This window comes from Cicer arietinum, chromosome 1 (genome assembly GCF_000331145.2).
Source record: "Cicer arietinum cultivar CDC Frontier isolate Library 1 chromosome 1, Cicar.CDCFrontier_v2.0, whole genome shotgun sequence".
In the NCBI taxonomy this organism is placed as follows: Eukaryota; Viridiplantae; Streptophyta; class Magnoliopsida; order Fabales; family Fabaceae; genus Cicer; species Cicer arietinum.
In genome coordinates this window covers 46,872,271-46,878,418 of record NC_021160.2, presented here as the reverse complement: position 1 = coordinate 46,878,418, position 6,148 = coordinate 46,872,271, and the positions used below count along the sequence as shown (strand labels likewise).

Here is a 6,148-nt window from a genome sequence, read left to right as displayed (position 1 = left end):
TATACAAATGTTATATAAGAGGATAGAAATATACATATACAAATTTACAATTTTTTGAGACAAAATTAAGAAACATAAACAATACAAAATATATATATACATAACAAAATAGTAATCTTTTTTTATAAATAAATTAAGATTAAAAAAATTTACCATTTAAGTAATTCGTGTGAACGTATACTCCAGAAAATTGTTAGAAGCACGAACAAATACATAGTTCCATCAGCAATATTAATCTCAAATCGAGAAATAGAAACTCGCGAATCTCAGTACTATTTCCATTGCATAAAAGTTTTGTTTGACATTGAGGAGATCAAGACAGAAACCACAGTCGCACAACTCTAACAACCAAATTTCATGACTCATTTTTTGGAGAAATTGAAGCAACAAACTTTGATGAAGAAATTGAAGCAACGAAATATGATTTTTGTTTCAGACTGACATTGGATAAAGATGAATAACAAAGTTTTGGTAAAGAAAATTTAAAAAAGGAATTGTATATACCGAGATAATATGAATGATATTTATAATAGAGAAACAAAAAATGAGAGAGTATTGAAGAGAGACGGTTTACGGAGTACGGGAATTAAGAAAGAAAGTATGAGAGAATTAAAAGAATTTCTAAAATAAAATAAAATAAATTAATTTGAAGAGGTGGTTGCTAGTGTTTAAAAAACAATTCCAAAAAGTGTCCCGTTGTGGTGGGTGTAGTTGAACGTTATTCTTTTTCTTTTCTAACTCACCACTAAATTTTCAATGGTGAAAAGTAAGCCACTAAATTCTCAACGGTGAAACGTAATTAGTGGTGTAGTGTATTTTATTTTTAATTCATTCTTTTATTTTTTTAATTGGCCACTAACTTTTCAACTGACGCATGGTGTATTTTATTTTATTTTTAATTTTTTAATTGGTCATAAATTTTTTAATTAAATTAATTTGAAGCGGTAGTTGATAAAGTAGTGTTTAAACAACACTTACCTTCAAAAAACTGTCTAAGTAGTCGTGTATTGTATTTTATTTTTAATTTTTTAATTGGCCATAAATTATTTAATTAAATTAATTTGAAGCGGTGTGGTTGATAAAGTAGTGTTTAAAAAACACTTACCTTCAGAAAACTGTCAAGTAGTCGTGGTGTATCGTATTTTATTTTTAATTTTTTAATTGGCTATAAATTTTTTAATTAAATTAATTTGAAGCGGTAGTTGATAAAGTAGTGTTTAAAAAACAGTTACCTTCAAAAAATGTCAGTCGTGGTGTATTGTATTTTATTTTTAATAAAATCTTTTATTTTTTTGGCCATTGACGTCTCAACGGACACATGTATAAGGTCGTGTAATTGAAGTTTAATTTTATTATTAAAAAATAAAATCTGCACGATAAAGTATTATTTCTATTAATAGAAACTTAATATATTCCTAACACTCTATTTGGCTGACACGTGGCAAACTTGCCATATTATCATCTTTGCTTTATTATAATGTATAGATTTTTATATTTGATTTAATGCGTCTTTATAATTTTAAATTATTAGTGGTCTAGAAGATAATTTATAAGATGGAATTTTAAAGTTTAAATTTGATTTACTTCAACATTTACAAAATTAATTTATAATATGAAAACTTTTCACTAATAATAAACACATTTTCAAATTTTTATAAATTGTCTTAAGAATTACCGAATAATATGATATGCATTAATATAATTTAAAAAATATATCAGCATTAAAACCCTTAAAAAAACGTATCCACAACAATAACTATGTATTAAATACTTGTATGAATCTAGTTATATTTCTCAAGACTATATGATTTTGGATGAAGAACCATTTGGATCCCAAAATTAATTTCATTTCCAAATCTACATGAACTGGTGACAAATAAAAAAGTCCAATTTATTGTTCTTTACCTTAAAAATAGTAACAAATTAATTACCCTTATTCCCCACACTGCTGTGCCAGGATCTAACAGAACTTCTTCTATAATCCAAATCCAAACTTTTCCAACCAGCTTAATAATAAAGAACCATTTTAAGTTGCTTCATATGAGAGTCAAGAATTTCCCCTCATTTCCCAAAAAAGTTACTAGTACAACTACAAAATAATGTGATCATTGAAAGCAAGCACCAAATCATATCCCACATGATATATATAAATAAAATTAACTGCGTGAATGTAAAGACAACCAACTACAACTAATTAGAATCCTAATTAATTAAGATCTATTGTAGTAAATAAAACAGATAATTTCACACAATTTTTTAGCATGATCGTCAATTTAAAATCAGATAATTAATTATAAATTACATGACACATTAATATATACAATAAATTGGATCACCTGTTGCATTACTGTGTCAACAGTAAAATTTTGTATAGTTATTAAAGGAGGGAAAATGTTAAATTAAAATAAAAAATAAAAAATGAGAGAAAAAAAAAAGTAGAAATATGGTGGAAAAACTTGGAGCATAGGATCCAAATCCTATATAGAAGTAGTTAGTGTTTCCATTCACTTGTTGGTACTGAGCTGCTTCCTTGTCTTTTTCCTATGACCCCTTTTTTTAAGACTTCTTCCTCAACAAAGCTTATGCAAAATTGACTTATCGTCCTCTCTTTGCACACCTAGAAAAGAAAATGTTTATATTTTGAAAGGAAAATAAAAAAGTTTTGTTCCATGCGTGTTGTATTATTACACTAATAGTGGATATCATTATCCATGTTAAGTGGAATAAAGATTAAAATTCTTTGTGTCATAATCTTCCTCTAGATGTTTTCGGATCTTGCCCTTAGCCACCAATTGACTGTCGGCAAAAGTTCCAAGCCACCAATCATACACCCCTTAATTATTGCTTATAGCCAATTGAAAAAAATATTCTCTTCCAAGGTAATCATTATAGATATACTAGTATATTTTATAAAAAAAATCAGAAGAAACAAATTACTATTAATTAAATTAATATTAATATTTATTTAATAATTGTCTCGGTAAGAATTTAAACTTTATATTATAATTAAAGTCAAATTATTACAATTGAATTCATATTTTATGCACACTCATCATAAATATTTTAATTTGTCTTTTACAGAAATATGGTACTATAGTAATTCTTTTGCTATATTGTTAAGCAATGCATATGGTTTGATGTTTAAGTATATGTACAAATGTTCATTACTCAAACATAATTAATTACCAAGGTTCACTTAGGAGGCAAAAACATATATGTGTCAATTAGGTGTGGCAGAGTCCTTTTTGCTATAGTGCAATCTACCAAAACAGTTATACAACATTGATGACATAGTAATTATCGTCTGGGTGTACTAAACAAAGCTTGATAAATAATTAGTCCATACATAATAATAAGGGATAGCTTTCAATTTGTTGGTTTGTGAAGGATGGAGCAATTTTTGTTTGATACAAAGTAGTATGAGACAAAATGAGTAGAATAATTAAATATGGTCAAGCATATATTATCATTTATATAGGCCTGCAAACATGTGCATATTAGTGGTTTCTCCACGAGTCATGTCATGAGTGAATAATTATTCTGGAATTTAATATCTTTTAGAATTAAAGTTGAGTTGTTATATTTAAATATTTACGATTTTCTTACATTTATTCAATATTTTATCTTTTTTATATTTCTTCTTATCATATTACTTCTTTTATATATTACACCACCTTTTTTATTTCTTTATCTTTCATTGTATCTAATAATTAAAATATAAGTTATGAATGTACATGAATACTTTTGCTTTCTTTGTTGATTAAATAAATATATACTTCGGTTCTAAACATTTAAATTAAATATTTTAATTTTTTTAATTTTTTTTTTTTATGTTTAAAACAATGGAAAGTACTACCTAAATGTTTTAGTCGGCTTGGTTTTGGGAACCGACTACAAAATCTACAAGACAATAACATCGTTGTAATAAAATCAGGCCGACCAAATAAATTTAAAGACTTAAAGTAAAATTAAAATAGAGGCTCTTTAAAAATTAACCATAATAAAATTAGAAAAATTTCAAGTCAATATTTTTATAATATTAAACAATTTATTTATCGATACATATTAAATAACTTCCAAATAAATAGTAAATATGTCTATATGATTGAGTAACTTATTTACTGAATTAATTAATATCAAAATTAGAGACTGAAATTTATACTATAAATACTAAAAAAATTAATATTAAAAAAACAAATAATATTAATTTAATTAAAAATATAAATTTGCATATCCTTTATCTTTTAATTTTCTCACAAAATTATTTATCTTTATAAAAATTTACAACTTTAATTTATTTATCAATGACATTCAATAAGAATAAACATCACATTTTGGTTGCTGAAATATTTGTCATACAACTACGTCTATATAATATGGAGATTAAGATTTATCAACAAGGGGATGTAGCTCAGATGGTAGAGCGCTCGCTTAGCATGCGAGAGGTACGGGGATCGATACCCCGCATCTCCATACTTTTATTATTTTGTTGTGAATTTTTTACACGGAATAAATAAACCAGTGTGATTCATATAAGTATCTTGAAACAAAGAATGGATCAGGTAATAAACCATTATTATATTGCTGTTTATTATATTGCTGTTAATTTAACCAAATCTTAGCCACGGTGGGATTTTCTTACTACTTGAATAGTTAAATTAACACCATTCTTAAATGTATATTGGTCAATGCTTTATAAAAAAAATATTTGTAGATTTAGTTATTTTATTTTTATTAATTCACAAAATATATCTCATATTTTGTAATCTAACAGTTTTAGTTATTTATTTTGATTTTTTTAATAAAAAAATAACGATGTGACATATGATACGATGATATAAAATTATAAACACACATGAAATTATAATAAAACTTTCTAAGAAATTAACTTTCTACTTCAGAAAATTTTTATTTTTGTAATTTAATTAATGATATATAAATAATTAATGTATCTATATAATTCTATTTCATAAAATCGTTTACAACAATATTTAAAATATATTAAGTCATTATTTTTTGTAGTTAAAAAAATCTAAATATGAAATCAAAACTGTCAATTTTTAAAATAGATGAATCAATTCCGTGAATTTGTGAAAATAGAGAAATAAAAACTACAATTAAATCTAAAAGAAATAAAAATTGGCTCAATATTTCTCAAAATCATCATTATCACTTAATAACTCATTTGTTAAATTGGCATATAAATTTTTAAGCCTAAATATATTTAAAAACAATAATTATTTTGGAAGGTTTAAACTCTTGTTTTTTTTAGCAGTTTGGGCTTTAAGACAGCTGTTCTTTTAAGAAGATTTAGATGTACTAAGTTAAATTATTAATTTTTTGACAAAATAATAATTTCAACTTAGAAACTATTATTTAAAAACTTGTAATTATTATTAAAGTACTGACTAATATTAATTCCTTTTTCCACCAGTGTTTTTTTTTATCAAACTAACCTAAGTAGAACAGTTGTGTAGTTATATTTCCTTTAAATGTCAGGAGGCTCACATCAATAAATATTTACAACTACTTATTAACCCAAACATGAATGTCATCTGAAAAATTTATATGCAAATTTAGTATTCTTGGCTGGCTAATAATGTGTTATTGGACTTTATGAATCAAAAGCACCTACTTCATCTATTTTGTCTTTTTTAGTATGTAAACATTTTTCACGTAACATCCATTGCAACATTAAATATTTGGTCCACTCAGGTGATGGGACCAAGCTACCTATATTTATTTAATTCTCCAAAACTTACCACAAGTTACAATGTTACTAATTAAATGTAACATTTTTTGTATATAGAAAGGAAACAAGGCCCGCTTTTCTAGTGAAATTTGGATATAAAATTAAATTGCAGTTGTTGTTGTAGTTTTTTTTTTCAATTAATCTTTTTTTAAAAAAAAATTTATTAAAATATTCTATTTTTCAAATTATACACGAAAATATCTAATTTTTATACTAACTTATAAGTCGTCTTTGCAAATGATGACTTCCTTATAACTGAAATAGACGTTAGAGAAAAAGTGTCTAGAAAATGTCGACTATGTCGGTTAACTGATCATATTCGAAAACATTGTTCAAATGTTACATAAAACTCTAGTCAATCTATGTAATTTAAAATTTTTTGTGTGTCTTTTTATG

General features: G+C 25.0%; 1 non-coding gene across 1 annotated transcript; it reads left to right on the top strand.

Annotated features, from left to right (window-relative positions):
* Nucleotides 1-4,400: 4,400 nt before the first annotated feature.
* Nucleotides 4,401-4,473, top strand: TRNAA-AGC (transfer RNA alanine (anticodon AGC)). The gene has a single exon. It is a non-coding gene; the product is annotated as a tRNA-Ala (tRNA).
* The last annotated feature ends 1,675 nt before the right edge of the window (nt 4,474-6,148 follow it).